This window comes from Gorilla gorilla, chromosome 19 (genome assembly GCF_029281585.2).
Source record: "Gorilla gorilla gorilla isolate KB3781 chromosome 19, NHGRI_mGorGor1-v2.1_pri, whole genome shotgun sequence".
Classification (NCBI taxonomy): Eukaryota; Metazoa; Chordata; class Mammalia; order Primates; family Hominidae; genus Gorilla; species Gorilla gorilla.
Genome location: NC_073243.2, coordinates 20,198,369 through 20,215,051, shown reverse-complemented (window position 1 = coordinate 20,215,051; position 16,683 = coordinate 20,198,369). Strand labels below are relative to the sequence as shown.

At 48.5% G+C, this 16,683-nt stretch overlaps 1 protein-coding gene across 3 annotated transcripts in view; it reads right to left on the bottom strand.

Annotated features, from left to right (window-relative positions):
- ZFP3 (ZFP3 zinc finger protein) overlaps window positions 1–10,582 on the bottom strand; it is a 36,647-nt gene extending 26,065 nt beyond the window's left edge. For all 3 annotated transcript variants that reach the window (XM_063700546.1, XM_055367233.2, XM_055367232.2), the window contains exon 1: window positions 10,258–10,582. The gene's annotated coding sequence lies outside the window, so the exon portion shown is untranslated. The remainder of the gene's footprint in view (window positions 1–10,257) is intronic.
- Between the last annotated feature and the right edge of the window lie 6,101 nt (window positions 10,583–16,683).

Sequence of the window (16,683 nt, the reverse complement as noted above, 5' to 3'; positions counted from 1 at the left end):
GCCCAGATCTCACTCAATTTGAGGGATGGTAATTAGATGGACGGTGGTGCCACAATATTCTGAATACTGGGAGAGAGCTAGTATAGCAATAAAAGATGATCAATGAGCTCTGTTTTGGACAAAATGAGTTTCAAGGTATCCACAGAGAGGTATCAAAGAATCAGTCAAAATATATTGGTCTAAAGCTCAAAGTAGTTAGGACTAGAGATACAGACTTGAGAGTACTCAGCCTGAGTGTAGCATGAGAACCATCAGAGGCTGCGAACAGAAGCCTAGGAGTCAAAGAAACAGTCACGAGTGCTCCAGTTATCTTCCATTTTCCCTCTAGATCTTCTTTCCACCGTTCTCCCTGTCCCTCTTTGCCCCAGAAGCCTAACCTGTATGGAACACATCAACAGAGCCTCTGGCTTCCAGCTGTGGTCCACCAATGAGGAGCCCCAGCAGGGGTCTGGAAGCAGGGACGAAAGGGCAGGGCAGGAGAAAGGGGTCAGGGTTCCTCCCTGTGAGGTCGCCTTGGGTTGGTGTTGTCCCTCAACTGAGGTCCCTACTCCTCTCAACTCTATCCTACTCAGTAGTCTCACTGTCTGGGTTCCAGTAACCTCTACTCCCTCCTCTCTCTTCAGGCCCAGGGCTAGTGACTATTATTGCCAGCCCCGGGTTCTTCAATGACCTGCCCACACCTAGATCATTTATAATTAACGTCACTGCAAATAAACCCTCCTCAAATTATCCTAATTTGAGTGAGCTGTTTCCTGTTCAGACTCCGTTCATAAAGGGGTGAGTAGAGGAAGAGAATGAGCCAAGAAGATAAAGAATGGTAGGGAAACCGAAAAACCAGAATAATGTGTCACAGAAGTCACTTAGGCATTGGCAGAGGGAATTTAAAAATATCGAGTGAAGGCTAGGAAAGGTGGCTCACGCCTTTAATGCCAGCACTTTGGGAGGAGTAGGCGGGAGGATCACTTGAGCCCAGGAGTTTGAGACCAGCCTGGGAAACATAGCAAGACCCCATCTCTACAAATTAAAAATTTAGCCAGGCATAGTGGCATGTGCCTGTAGTCCCAGCTACTCGGGAAGCTGAGGTGGGAGGATCACTTGAGCCTGTGAGGTAGAGCCTGCGGTAACCTATGATTGAGCCACTGTACTCCAGCCTGGGCAACAGAGTGAGACTCTGTCTCAAAAAAAAAAAAAAAAAAAATCAAATGCAGTTGAGATTTGCTAGGATAAGAATTAGAAAATGTCTACTGAGGCTTGGCACAGTGGCTCACACCTGTAATCCCAGCACTTTGGGAGGCCAAGGCAGGCAGATCATGAGGTCAGGAGATCGAGACCATCTTGGCTAACACGGTGAAACTCCGTCTCTACTAAAATTACAAAAAAAGGAGCCAGGCGTGGTGGCGGGCGCCTGTAGTCCCAGCTACTCGGGAAGCTGAGGCAGGAGAATGGCCTGAACCCGGGAGGCGGAGCTTGCAGTGAGCCGAGATCACACCACTGCACTCCAGCCTGGGTGACAGAGCGAGACTCCGTCTCAAAAAAAAAAAAAAAAAAAAAAAAAAGAAAGAAAGAAAATGTGTACTGAGACAATAGATAGTCACATATGAACTGTGAGCACAGATTCAGGGGAATGACAGTAGCAAAAGCCATGAATTTGCTGCTTCTTTCAAAAAAAAAAAAAGTGGATGAAAGGAGAAGACCAAGAGGGACAGTGCTATAGAGCAAGGCTTTCCTCTGATGGAAGAGATATGAACATGTTTATATTAGAAGGAATAGGTCCAGCAGAGAGACAGGGGTTAAGAGTGAAGAAAGGATGAGATTACTGAAGAAACAAAGACCCTGAGCAGCAGAGGAGGCTGGAGTCATGTGGTAAGGGAAGGGGAAAGGTGGAGATTTGGGGGCGACTTTGGACTCCCCTTCTCTCTGCCCAGCCTCCCGTTATCCACAGGATGTTGGTTACTAACACCATCTAGCTCGGGCACCTCTAGTCACTCATCAGGGCAGCCTGAATGCCCCCCTCCCCAGACACCTGGAAGGAACCTGATCTCCTACTGGAATCCTGAAGTCTTAGAAGCTCTTTGTGCTACACCTGAAAATGAGGTGGAACTTTCTTCGACCTTCCCCATCTCAGCATCTTCTCTCATTTTCCCATGAAGTAAGAGAGGGCACCTAAAAACTGTACTTCTCCTTTTTGTTGAAATCTTTGAAAATTATAGGTAATGTGTATCTATACAATTGTAAGAATCCATTGTCGAGAATTTAGCTGTCTTCTTCCTCCATGGTACCATCTGAGTTGGGAAGTACTGTCTTAAATACATTTCTCTCTCATCCCTACCCAAGAGCAAGTTCCACAAGCTGCCATTTCAGTCTCCATCTGCTTCCAACCCCCTCTCTGGCCTTTCCTTTTCATCCTCATGCCTCCTATACTTGCTTATTTTCCATCATCTAGTTCTTTACAAAATCAGCATTCATAGAGCTGACATGTGTACCACGATAAATGGAAAATCACTTTTTCTTAGCAAAACAAGATACAACAGAAGTTAGGTATGTATTTATCCCCAGTCAAGTAACCAGGACCTAGTTTAAAACTCAAATTCAGGGCCGGGTGTGGTGGCTCACACCTATAATCCCAGCACTTTGGAAGGCCGAGGTGGGCAGATCACAAGGTCAGGAGATCAAGACCATCCTGGCTAACACAGTGAAACTCCATCTCTACTAAAAATACAAAAAATTAGCTGGGCGTGGTGGCGGGCGCTTGTAGTCCCAGCTACTCAGGAGGCTGATGCAGGCGAGTGGCGTGAACCCAGGAGGCAGGGCTTGCAGTGAGCCAAGATTGCGCCACTGCACTCCAGCCTGGGCGACAGAGCAAGGCTCCGTCTCAAAAAAAAAAAAAAAAAACTCAAATTCAGAAAGTCTCCCCTGGCCAGGCGCGGTGGCTCATGCCTGTAATCCCAGCACTTTGGGAGGCTGAGGCAGGCAGAACCAGCTGAGGTCAGGAGTTCGAGACCAGCCTGGCCAACATGGTGAAACCCTGTCTCTACTAAAAATACACACAAAAAATTAGCCAGGCATGGTGGTGTGCACCTGTAGTCCCAGTTACTGGGGAGGCTGAGGCAGAAGAATCGCTTGAGCCCAGGAGGCACAGGTTGTAGTGAGCCAAGATCACTCCACTGCACTCCAGCCTGTGCGACAGAGTAAGACTCCGTCTCAAAAAAAACACAGAAAGCCTTCCCCAACTAAATCTTACCCACTCTGATCATTCTTTTACTTTGCATTCTGCCAGCAACACAGTATGTCATTTGTTAAATACTGCTCTATGGGTATCTTCTCAAATACAAATCAAAGCCAGTCTCCATTTGGTTGATTCTTCCAGAGGCACAGCCATATATTAGGCCTCAGACTCATGGAAACACCACTTCTCATAGCCTAAATTCAAATTCCCAAATACAATTTTCTATCTTTCCGTTTCTCACTTCCTCACTTTCCTAAATCTGAAATTAAATGTTTCTGAAGAGAGATAAGATGGAGGTGCTACTGGAAGAGTACAGGGTGACCACTGGTCCTCAGTTTGGGGATGGTAGGCAGACCTCTATTGGGTTTCCACAGCTCAGAATAGGACCCTCAACTTGGCAGACCTAAATCTGTCTTTTCAATGCACCCAAGGAAAGCAAGCTCAAAAAGCCTCATTCACAAAGTACTGATGTATAAACCAGATATCTATTAATTAACAACAAGAAATCAAATTTATAAAGGACCATATTACCTAGATGAAAATCTACATGAGCCAGGCACAGTAGCTCATGCCTGTAATCCCAGCACTTTGGGAGGCCGAGGCAGGCAGATCACCTGAGGTCAGGAGTTCAAGACCAGCCTGGCCAACACGGTGAAACCTCATCTCTACAAAAATACAAAAATTGGCTGGGCATGATGGTGGGTGCCTATAATCCCAGCTACTCGGGAGGCTGAGGCAGGAGAATCGGTTGAACCTGGGAGGTGGAGGTTGCAGTGAGCTGAGATCGCGCCATTGCACTCCAGCCTGGGCGACAGAGCCAGACTCCATCTCAAAAAAAAGAAAAGAAAAGAAAAGAAAAGAAAAGAAAATCTGCATGGAAAGCCACATAAAACCCTGAAAATTGCTTAGGAGCCCTGAAATCATGGCAGGAAGATCTTGTTAGATGAATGTCTCTTAAACAATGGTTCCTGGCCTGGAACTAGGCTAGCTGCGTAAGAATCCACTGAGAAATCTGTTAAAAATACTAATTTCCAGGTCCCATCTCAGATCTCTCAGAATCAGAATCTCTAGTGGGGCCAAGAGATCTATATTTTAAACAAGTACCCTAGGTGATTCTGATGCCCAGCCAGGTTTGAAAACCACTGTTACAAAGTCTTTTTTTTTTTTTGGAGATAGAGTTTCGCTCTTGTTCCCCAGCTGGAGTGCAGTGGTGCAATCCTGGCTCACTGCAACCTCCACCTTCCGGGTTCAAGCAATTCTCCTGCCTCAGCCTCCCAAGTAGCTGGGATTACAGGCATGCACCACTGTGCCTGGCTAATTTTGTATTTTTAGTAGAGATGGGGTTTCTCCATGTTGGTTAGGCTGGTCTCGAACTCCTGACCTCAGGTGATCCACTCACCTCGGCCTCCCAAAGTGCTGGGATTACAAGCATGAGCCACTGCGCCCGGCCTACAAAGTCTTAATGACTGCAGTTATCCTACTCTTAATGTGGTGTATCCATCTTTACCCAAAATCTGGCCTACAGGCAGATCAACACAGGTGTCAAGCAGCAGAATTATGGGTACACTGCCAGTTCCTGCTCTGACTTTTTTCCTCTTCCCAATCTAGATTGCCCCTCCCCTCCCCTAAACCTGAGAGCAGACAGATATAATACAACTCACTGCATACCTCTTCTGAGTTAAAAACCACCTTTCTGTTATGCTTAACAAACTGACTCTAGTTACTGTAACTGGACCTGATTTTTCCCAAACTGCATCAATCTACATTTACAGCAATCTCTTGTGATAGCAATATCACAACTTTTTGAACTTATCTGCCAAAAAGCCACACAGTGATTTGTAGTAAAACATTACGGCATAACCTGGCAGCTGACTGACAACCTGATTACATCTTTTAAAAATTCTGTCGGGACTGGGCACGCCTATAATCCCGGCACTTTGAGAGGCTAAGGTGGGTACATCACTTAAGCCCAGGAGTTTGAGACCAGCCTGGCCAACAGGGCGAAACCTGTCTCTAGAAAAATTACAAAAAAATTAGCCAGCCACGGTGGTGAATGCCTATAATCCCAAGCTACCTGGGCAGCTGAGGTGGGAGGATCACCTGAGGCTGGCAGGTGAAGGCTGCAGTGAGCTGTGATCACACCACTGCACTCCAGCCTGGGTGACAGAACAAGAGACCCTGTCTCAAAAAATGAAGTAAAATTTTGTTGGGAGCAAAGATTGGGACTTGTATTACAAAAGGTCCAAAAAACTCACTTCTTCAACAAATTGTCTCTGTATGGCACACTAGAGGATTTTCCACTGCAGAGGGATACACCATGGTAACCTTAAGGAGATGGGTGAGTGGTGTCTTTATTTATTTTATTTTACTTATTATTTTTTTGAGACGGAGTCTCACTCTGTCGCCCAGGCTGGAGTGCAGTGGCGTGATCTTGGCTCACTGCAACCTCTGCCTCCTGGTTTCAAGCGATTCTCCTGCCTCAGCCTCCCTAGTAGCTGGGATTACACACGCCCACCACCAGGCCCGGCTAATTTTTTATATTTTTAGTAGAGACGGGGTTCCACCCTGTTAGCCAGGATGGTCTCGATCTCCTGACCTCGTGATCCGCCTGCCTCGGCCTCCCAAAGTGCTGGGATTACAGGCGTGAGGCACCGTGCCCAGCCTGTTTTTTGTATTTTTAGTAGAGGCGGGGTTTCATCATGTTGGCCAGGCTGGTCTCAAACTCCTGACCTCAAATGATCCACCTACCTCGGCCTCCCAAAGTGCTAGGATTACAGGCGTGAGCCACCATGCCTGGCCGGTGTCTTTCTTTTATAAAAGAAGAAAAGGGCCAGGCGCGGTGGCTCACACCTGTAATCCCAACACTTTGGGAGGCTGAGGCGGGTGGATCACGAGGTCAGGAGATCGAGACCATCCTGCCTAACACGGTGAAACCCCGCCTGTACTAAAAACACAAAAAATTAGCCGGGCGTGGTGACAGGCACCTGTAGTCCCAGCTACTCGGGAGGCTGAGGCAGGAGAATGGCGTGAACCCGGGAGGCAGAGCTTGTAGTGAGCCAAGATCGCACCACTGCACTCCAGCCTGGGTGACAAAGCGAGACTCCGTCTCAAAAAAAATAATAAAATAAAATGAAGAAAAGAACAATTGTGAAAAAATGTGAGAAAAGAGAAACCTACAGGCCACAGGCCCATTCTTAAGCAGATCACTCATAGGCAAGGATACAAAATAAAGTCAAGGATCTAGAAGTTGATTTCCATTCAACAATCTATGTGCCCAAAGATGTTACAGAAAGTGTCTGTGTACCCCCTCCACATATTTCCATCTGAAGACCACTGCACTATAGCATTCCAGACAGAAAGTGGGCAAGCAAGAGGCCAGGAAGTACAGGAGGAGTAAGAAAAGAAACAGACATCATGGCTAACACGGTGAAACCCCACCTCTACTAAAAATACAAAAACTTAGCCAGGTGTGGTGGAAGGCGCCTGTAGTCCCAGCTACTCGGGAGGCTGAGGCAGGAGAATGGTGTGAAGCCCGGGGCAGGCGGAGCTTGCAGTGAGCCAAAATTGCGCCACTGCACTCCAGTGCAGAGCAAGACTCCATCTCAAAAAAGAAAAAAAAAAAAAGAACAGAAACAGAAAAAACATTCGGATTTCAATGTAGCATGCACAAGGGTGGGATAAATATGGAAGGGGGGAAGATGAGCCAGGCAGCACTGACATTTTGATGTGGAGGGTAATGATAAGCTCTCACCATGTGCTAAGCAATTTACAGACATTAACCCTTACCACCACCTCATGAAACAAGCAAGCTGGAGAGCATCAGAGTGAAGAGGGGCCAATCACCATGCTCTCCTGACTTCTTTCAGTGGCAGTTTTGGCAGCCTGAGAATCCAGGGAGATGTGTGGTGGAAGACTGAGGAGGTGAGGCCTAGGGAGGTTAGTCAGGACAGAGCTGAGATGACTAAGTGAGATACGGATGGAAATGAAGGGGGGCTGGGAGGAGTGGGGTGCTAACAGATGGAGGTTACAGAGAGGGTGAAGGATGTGACGAGCACCTTCTTTGTGCTCCAAGGGAAGGTAACCAAGGGAGGGTATCTGGGAAACTGGGATGAGGTTTTATTTTGAAATGTCAAAATTTTAATACCTCAAAAATAATATCCTTTGAAACTCATTAAAATTTATGATGAGAAATGGAAATGTTTTGGATGTCAACTTGCAAATGTATAAAGAGACACAAACCTTCCAAAATTATTTTACGGGGTATGTGAGCAAAAATATTTGCAGTGGCTTTGCTTTCCTTGCCAGAGATCTAACCTCATCCAAGAGCTCCAGCAGGACACTCCAACTGAGTTAACCCAGCCAAATAAATGCCCTAATTCTTGCAAGGCACTGGTTCAGAAACAGCAAGGATTCGGGAATTCCTGGTTTGGAAATGGACATCCACCTTCATCTGGGTCAATATTTTGAGGACGTTTGCTGGGAGCTTCTGGGAACAGTTTCCTGCCATCCTGAGAGAACCATAGGAAAATAGTTCCATATATTATTGCCTGTACCTGCTGCTGCCATCTCACTACCAGCCTGTGGATGAGGGCAGCTAAAGCTAAGAAAAACAAGGGAGATGCCGCCAGGGCCACTGGATTAAATCAGTCCTGAAACCACGATACCTCTTTTTTTTTTTTTTTTTCCTTTGGAGATGGAGCCTCGCTCTGTCTCCCAGGCTGGAGTGCAATGGTGCAATCTTGGCTCACTGCAACCTCCGCCTCCCAGGCTCAGGCGATTCTCCCACCTCAGCCTCCCAAGCAGCTGGTATTACAGGCATCTGCCACCACGCCTGGCTAATTTTGTATTTCTAGTAGAGACAGGGTTTCACCATGTTGGCCAGGCTGGTCTTGAGCTCCTGACCTCAGGTGATCCACCCGCCTCGGCCTCCCAAAGTGCTGGGATTACAGGCGTGAGTCACCACACCCGGCCTATACGTCTTGACTTCCAATTATGAGAGCCTATATACTTGCGTATTTTAAAGCCAGCTTGAGCTGGATTCTGTTACTTACAGACAAAAGCATCTTAGCTAATGCAGATGATTTTCCTTAACCTCTGAAAGGCCAGATCCTACCAAATATTCCATATTTAGTACAAAGAGCACCTCCTTCTCAAAGTCTTCACTAACATCTACAGGAAAGAGGTTCTCTCTTGGTCCTCTGAGCCAGCATTTCATTGGCCCTTTTCTCTTTCATTGTACTATAGTTATCATGTCACTTCCTGTTTATTGCATCCCAAAGCCTACAGAATAAAAACTTCTTCCCAAGGCTCATAATGTCCCCCTGAGGAAGCCCATTTCCCTTTCTCATCTCCTGTCCCACACCCTCCATTAACTGCTGGAAGGTGCAGTCATGCTCAGTGTCCTGCAGTTCAAACATTTTCTATTCTTTAAAGCTTCTTTGCCTTTGAGAACAAGTTATTCCCACTTCCTGGAAATCTATTGCCTACTTTGTGCACTTCACAAGCATCTCCAAGCCTCAGCTCAGGCATGGACAGACCCCCTCCAATTTTTTTTTTTTTTTTTTTGAGACAGAGTCTCACTGTGTCACCCAGGCTGGAGTGCAGTGATGCGATCTCGGCTCACTGCAACCTCCGCCTCCCAGGTTCAAGCGATTCTCCTGCCTCAGCCTCCCAAGTAGCTGGGATTACAGGTGTGTGCCACCATGCTCGGCTGCTTTTTGTATTTTTAGTAGAGGCAGGGTTTCACCATGTTGGTCAGGCTGGTCTCAAACTCCTGACCTCAGGTGATCCGCCCACCTTTGCCTCCCAAAGTGCTGGGATTACAGGCATGAGCTATCACGCCCAGCTGACCCCCTCCATTTTCTTCCCTGACCCCCAGGCTCTAAGGCAGACAGCTACTCCTTCACCTTGTAGCAGCTACCCCACTGCATTATTAATTTTTCATACCTATTTTCTTCTCTAGACCATAAGCAAGGATGCTGTTCCATTCATCCTGGTATTCTGAGTACCTAGCATATTTCAGATACCTGGTAAATGTTAAGTGAATTTGTGTAACTGTCTTATATATATAATGAATCTGCAATACCTCCCTTTTTTCTGAGACAGGGTCTTGGCTCTATTGCCCAGACTCACTGCAGCTTCAACTTCCCAGGCTCAAGAAAATCCTCCCACCTCAGCCTCCCAAGTAGCTGGGACTACAAGCATGCGCCACCACACCCAACTACCCAACTAATTTCTTTGTTTTTTGTACAGATGGTGTCTCACTATGTTGCCCAGGCTGGTCTTGAACTCCTGTGCTCAAGTGATCCTCCCGCCTAGGCCTCCCAAAATGCTGGGATTACAGGCATGAGTCACTGCACCCAGCCTCTGTAATACTCTTGATGGCTAACTGGATATTTCATTCATCATTATATCTAAAGAGCCTAGGATAGTGTCTGACACATAGCTGGTGTCAATAACTGTTTGTAAAAATAAGTTCCTTTTCCCAATCTGGGTGATATTTAATTTATGGCACTGTTAACCTCCTATCCTCTCTTCTCCCTCTGGTACCCATAATAGGGCTCTATCTTTGCAGCTCAAACCTGTCTCCTTTTCACGACCACCCCTCATAAGCCAATATCTTGTCTGGCAGCACGGGGCACAATCTGCCACTAGGGCGTTAAGTTTGTGACACTGCCCGCCATTTCGTCCTAGCGGTTTACTTGGGGGTGCAATGTCTGAGAAAACCACAGCTCCCACGGGTCCCCACCTCGGTACAGAAGGGAGTGTCCCTGCTTCTCCCACCCCCACGGCTGACAGGCACCAAACCAGAGCTGGGACTGTCCCTGGCGGTGTCCAGGCCCCACCCTCTCTGTGTGCAGGTGGCAATGAAGGCCTGGAGGCGGGGGGAATGGAGGGAGGCATAAACTTCAAGGTCACACAGCGAACCCCGGTCAGAACGGGCCTAAACGTAGGGTTTCCGCTCGGCTCTCTAGGGAGCTGGGAGCCCAGCCCCCGCCTACCCCCACAGCCGCGACGGAATGAGGTCTCACCGCAGGCCGCTACTGCCCCGCGCTCGCTCACTCCGCTGACGCTCCCCGCTGCTGGGCCGCTCGCACAGAGCCCGCAGCTGTTGTCCCGGTGTCACTGGCGACGGGCATCGGCCACTTCCGGTACCCGGGCGGCACTCCAGCCAATCGGCGCGCGTCGCACTCCGCTGGAGGAACAGGTGGTCAGCGCACCGACGCCCCCTTGCCTTTTCCGGCTTTGCTTTTCGCCGGTTCTAGCCCTAGCCCAAGTTCCACGTCGCCGCCGCCTGCCGAGCCGGCTCCCTGGAACAGCAAAGTGCACCCGTCGATGCCCACTTCGGCCCCGGAATCATTGACGACCTGAGTCCTCCGGGTTTCCTAGAACGGCTCCGGGGATGAACTTCCGCTCCGCAATCTGCCGCTCTGCGCCCTGCTGTCGCTCCCCAAGCATTGCTCTGGGCTCAAGAACTCGGGAATCCGCTTCGCATTCCTGCGGGGACCGTTTGCGCGACCCTTTTAACTCTCCCAACCCGCATCGTTCTTATCCCATGCTTCCTTTCCACAGACTCTGTGGGTCTGATAAACACAGGGCTGCAGATCCTGGGAACAGGTCGCTCCTCGGCGGGAGCGAAGGGAGACATGCTTTGAGTTCCGGAAGGGCTTGCAGGAGTGACGTTTGGGCTGAAATCTCAAGATTGCGTGGGAATTACCAAGGTTAAGAGTAAAGGCCTAGGTTAAGCTGCTGAGGCCACGGAAACAGCATTCTGCAGCTAGCCTTCCTGGGTTCCCTGAGCAAGCTTGGCCCATTCTCATCTCAGAACCTTTCCTTGTTACTTCCTCTGTAATTTTGCACAGCCAGTTTGTTTTCTTGTTTGTTTGTTTGTTTGTTTCTTGAGATGGAGTTTCGCTCTTGTTGCCCAGGCTGGAGTGCGATGGCGCCATCTCCGCTCGCCGCAACCTCCGCCTCCCAGATTCAAGCGATTCTCCTACTTCAGCCTCCCCGAGTAACTGGGATTACAAGCATGTGCCACCACGCCCGGCTAATTTTGTATTTTAGGTAGAGACGGGGTTTCTCCATTTTGGTCAGGCTGGTCTCGAACTCCCGACCTCAGGTGATCCGGCCGCTTCGGCCTCCCAAAGTGCTGGGATTACAGACATGAGCCACCGCGCCCGGCCTCCAGCTTGTTTTTGTTTGTTTGTTTTTTGAGGCGGAGTTTCGCTCTTGTCGCCAAGGCTGGAGTGCAATGGCACGATCTCTGCTCACTGCAACCTCCACCTCCCGGGTTCAAGCGATTCTCCAGCCTCAGCCTCCAGAGTAGCTGGGATTACAAGTGCCAGCCACCACGCCCAGCTAATTTTTGTATTTTTAGTAGAGACGGGGTTTCACCATGTTGGTCAGGCTGGTCTCGAATTTCTGACCTTAGGTCAGACCTTAGGCCCACCTTGGCCTCCCAAAGTGCTGGGATTACAGGCGTGAGCTACCGCGTCCAGCCAGCCAGCTTGTTTTTAGGTGTCAGTTCCAAGATCACCACATTGAAGACTTTCATTCTATGTAATGTTGCCTCAGGGTACACTATCCTTCCCATATATCAGTTACAAAGGACTATGATTAGCCCTGTTTGGGTCTGGTGCTCAACCGTGGACCAATCAAGGGGGAAAGGACTGTGTGATTTACCAAGCCTGGTCACCTGTCTTCCCGCAAGGATGACAGCGGGCTTCTGTGTCTGCCTCACCATAATCCTATGAAATAGGGAAAGGAGTGACCACCTTTAGAAGGGAATATTGTGTTTGTATGCCGTACACAATCTAGCAGAAAGAAAACTTTCTCTTGAATTCATCATTGCCATTAGGCCCTAGACTCTACGGTCCATCACTTTAGCCACTCTGGTACTAAAATCCTTAACTCCCTTGCCCTACTGTCTGCAACTGCATGGGAAGTTTGTTAACTCTGATTCAATCAGAATATCTATTTTCCGGCCGGGCGTGGTGGCTCATGCATGTGATCCCAGTACTTTGGGAGGCTGAGGCAGGCGGATCACAAGGTCAGGAGTTCGAAACCAGCCTGGCCAAAATGGTGAAACCCCATCTCTATTAAAAGTACAAAAATTAGGGCCAGGCGCGGTGGCTCACACCTGTAATCCCAGCACTTTGGGAGGCGAAGGCGGGAGGATCACAAGGTCAGGAGTTTGAGACCAGCCTGGCCAATATGGTGAAACCCTGTCTCTACTAAAAATACAAAAATTAGCCAGGCATGGTGGCGCATGCCTGTAGTCCCAGCTACTCGAGAGGCTGAGGCAGAAGAATCACCTGAACCTGGGAGGCGGAGGTTACAGTGAGCTGAGATCACGCCACTGCACTCTCACCTGGGCGACAGAGTAAGACTCCATCTCAAAAAAAAAAAAAACTACAAAAATTAATCCGATGTGGTGGCTCGCACCTGTAATCCCAGCTACTCGGGAGGCTGAGGCAGGAGAATCGCTTGAACCTGGGAGGCAGAGGTTGCCGTGAGCCAAGATCACGCCACTGCACTCCAGCCTGGGCCACAGAGCGAGATTCTATGTCAAAAAAAAAAAAATCTGTTTTCCTTGCCCATGCGGCTAATGGTGAGTGGGAAAAATATATTTTGTTGAAGAGTCCTAAGGTAATCTTATGGTCTCTGCTTTCCACAGGCCCAGAAATCACTTTCTGTTTCCCTACTCAGCTTGTCTACCATTTTCCACGGTTGCCATTGCAACCTTCCTCACTCTGCTCAAAACTTTCTCCAAGCCGTGATCCAAGAAAAGTCCATTTCCATCAAAATCATTGCAAGCTACATTTATCCCAAGGAAAGACGCCCAGACTACAAAAATATCCTGCCGCAGAACCAAGGGTGGAAGATATTTGGTTTTACTGACCTTTATCTAGTACACCTGCATTAATGGGTGTCTGCCTCAAGAGCCTAAATCGTGATTCTCAACCTTGACTGCACATTGGAATCACCTGGGGTCTCAAATCATGGCTGTCTGGTGCCTCCCACATAGACTCTGTTGAAATTGATCTGAAAAAAGATCTGGACATGGATTGTTTTGCTTTTAACTTTCCAGGTAATTCTGACCTACAGCCATGGTTGAAAACCAATAGCATAGGCCAATGGTTCTCAAAGTGTGGTCTCTAAACCAGCAGCATTAGCATCACCTGGGGACTTGTTAGAAATGAAAATTCTTAGGCCCCACGCACAGATCTTCTAAATCAGAAACTCTGGAGTTGGAGCTCAGAAATGTGCTGTGGCTTTTTTGTTTGGTTTGGTTTGGTTTGGTGGTGGTGGTTTTTTGAGATGGAGTCCACTCTGTCGCCCAGGCTGGGGTGCAGTGGTGCCATCTCAGCTCACCACAACCTCCGCCTCCTGGGTTCAAGTGATTCTCCTGCCTCAGCCTCCCGAGTAGCTGGGATTATAAGTGTGCACCACCACACCTGGCTAATTTTTGTACTTTTAGTAGAAACGGGGTTTCACCATATTGGCCAGGCTGGTCTTGATCTCCTGTCCTCAGGTGATCCACCTGCCTCGGCCTCCCAAAGTGCTGGGATTACAGGTGTGAGCCACCGCGCCCGGCCCAGAATGTGTGTTTTAACAACACCTCATGGCTCTGATGCACAATAAAGTTTGAGAATCATTGGCCCCAGCTTTGGCAGTGCTTAATCTGACCTGCGCTTGTGTATGGGTTAGGAAGGAAAAGGATAAGTTGTCTCCTCTCAGCCACTCCCCGGATCACCGTTTGCTTTATTTTATTTTATTTTGTTTTGTTTTTTGAGATGGAGTTTTGCTCTTGTCGCTCAGGCTGGAGTGCAATGGCGTGATCTTGGCTCACCGCAACCTCCGCCTCCGAGGTTCAAGCGATTCTCCTGCCTCAGCCTCCTGAATAGCTGGGAATACAGCCACGTGCCACCACGCCCGGCTAATTTTTGTATTTTTAGTAGAGACAGGGTTTCTCCATGTTAGTCAGGCTTGTCTCAAACTCCTGAGCTCAGGTGATCCGCCCACCTCGGCCTCCCAAAGTGCTGGGATTACAGCCGTGAGCTACCACGCCTGGCCCACCATCTGCTTTATTACATTAGCCAACCTAGGTGCCACCTGGAGTAATAGAAATCTACTGAGTGAAGGAGACAAGGACATATGGTTTGTAAATACTGTTCCCACTTTCAGCCTGTATGAGGATGTGTATGACTGGGCAGGGGCTGATGTTTCACGGTCTACTAACAGGCTCAGGACTTCCACAGAATTGGCTTTATAGGTAAGTATGAGCAGTTCTGTTCCTCTTAAAAAAAAAAAAAAAAGGTAGCTAGGAACACTGACCACCCTCCTGAATTCACACAGAGACAAACACATGGAAAACCAAAGACACACTGCACTATTTCACCCTTGTCCCTTCTCTTCTATCTGTAGAATATGTGAGAAGGAGGGCTACAGGCACTGGCTGCACTCCTTTCTTACATTTTTATTTTATTATTTTATTTTATTTTATTTTATTTTTGAGACAGAGCTTCACTCTTGTCGCCCAGGCTGGAGTGCAATGGTGCAATCTTGGCTCACTGCAACCTCCGCCTGCCGGGTTCAAGCGATTCTCCTGCCTCAGCCTCCCAAGTAGTTGGGATTACAGACGTGCACCACCACTCCCGGCTAATTTTTGTATTTTTAGTAGAGACAGGGTTTCGCCGTGTTGGACAAGCTGGTCTCGAACTCTTCACCTCAAGTGATCCACCTACCTCGGCCTCCCAAAGTGTTGGGATTACAGGCATGAGCCACTGTGCCCGGGCTCCGCTTCTTATTACTGCCAGCTGCTTCCTTACTCCTGCCTTTCTTCTTTTAACTAGGCCAGCCTCACAGAACATCCTACATACCCAAAGTCTCACTCAATGTGACACAGACGAATCTTGCCTCATGTGATTTAACTATTTCCTACAGACACACAGCTGTCCTTGAGGTCCAGGACCATGTCACATGTCTTTGAGAGTTTCCTGCAGAACTCTCAAAGGCACTGGCGGTGCTGGGCCTCTGTTCAGTGGAAACTTGATGGACAAAAGTATTCATATCTCACCTCTGCACAGTAACGTGACTGGCTGAAGCTGAATCAAGGTTCAGTTACATCGTTGGTGTTCCGCCTTACACCTCCAGCTGTGAAGATGTAAGGAAGTAGAACAAAGGAGCAACTTCCTACTCTAGAGTTAACAATTATACAGATGGTCCCCAACTTAACAATGCTTCAACTTGCAAGTTTTTGACTTTACAACAGTGCGGGAACAATACACATTCAGTAGAAACTATACTTCTTCTTCTTTTTTTTTTTTTTGAGACAGTTTTGTTCTGTTGCCCAGGCTGGAGTGCAGTGGCACCATCTCAGCTCACTGCAACCTCCACCTCCCGGGTTCAAGCAATTCTCCTGCCTCAGCCTCCTAACTGGAATTACAGGCACATGCCACCACGCCTGGGAAGAGATCAAAATTCAGAATTTGAAGTATAGGCCGGGTGCGGGGGCTCACGCCCATAATCCCAGCACTTTGGGAGGCCGAGGTGGGCAGATCACCTGAGGTCAGGAGTTTGAGACCAGCCTGGCCAACATGATGAAACCCTGTTTCTTTTTTTCTTTTCTTTTTTTTTTTTTGAGACGGAGTCCTGCTGTGTCACCCAGGCTGGAGTGCAGTAGCATGATCTAAGCTCACTGCAACCTCCGCCTCCCGGGTTCAAGCCATTCTCCTGCCTCAGCCTTCCAAGTAGCTGGGGTTACAGGCACTCGCCACCTGTAATATTTGTATTTTTAGTAGAGACGAGGTTTTGCCGTGTTGGCCAGGGTGGTCTCGAACTCCTGACCTCAGGTGATCCACCTGCCTGGGCCCCCCAAAGTGCTAGGATTATAGACATGAGCCACTGCAACCGGCCTGAATGCATTTTCAACTTACAAAATGTTCACCTTACGATGGGTTGATCAGGATGTAACCCCATTATAAGTTGAGGAACATCTGTATCAAGGAGGCCAGAGCAACCAATTCTGAACCTGACCCAGCAAGGTCACGTTTTTACTGTGCTTGGATGACAGATCCTTCTCGGGCAAGTTCTTTAAGCCTAAGAGGTGCGTTGGGGTCCTGTAAGGTCCATGTCTGTCTTAGGTGAAACCACCGTCCGTTTCACAGTGGGAGAAATGCAGCACCACCCAGAAACCTCAGCCTCCCAAAAACCACCATGAGAGGGAAGACAGAGAAGAAAAGGCTGGCTTAGAGGAGGGGTCAGTACTGGGCTTTGAGAAGGTGAGCAGAAAGTTGAGGTTGGGGGCGTGGTGCGGCACTGAAACTAGACAACAGCAGAGGGTATAGGGAAAAAGCAATCAGAGGACAAAGGAGAAGAAAGCTGCATCCCAGCATATGAGGCTCATCACCAGGAATCTGGAGTCTTAACAAGGTCAGCAAAATAATCGGCAGGAT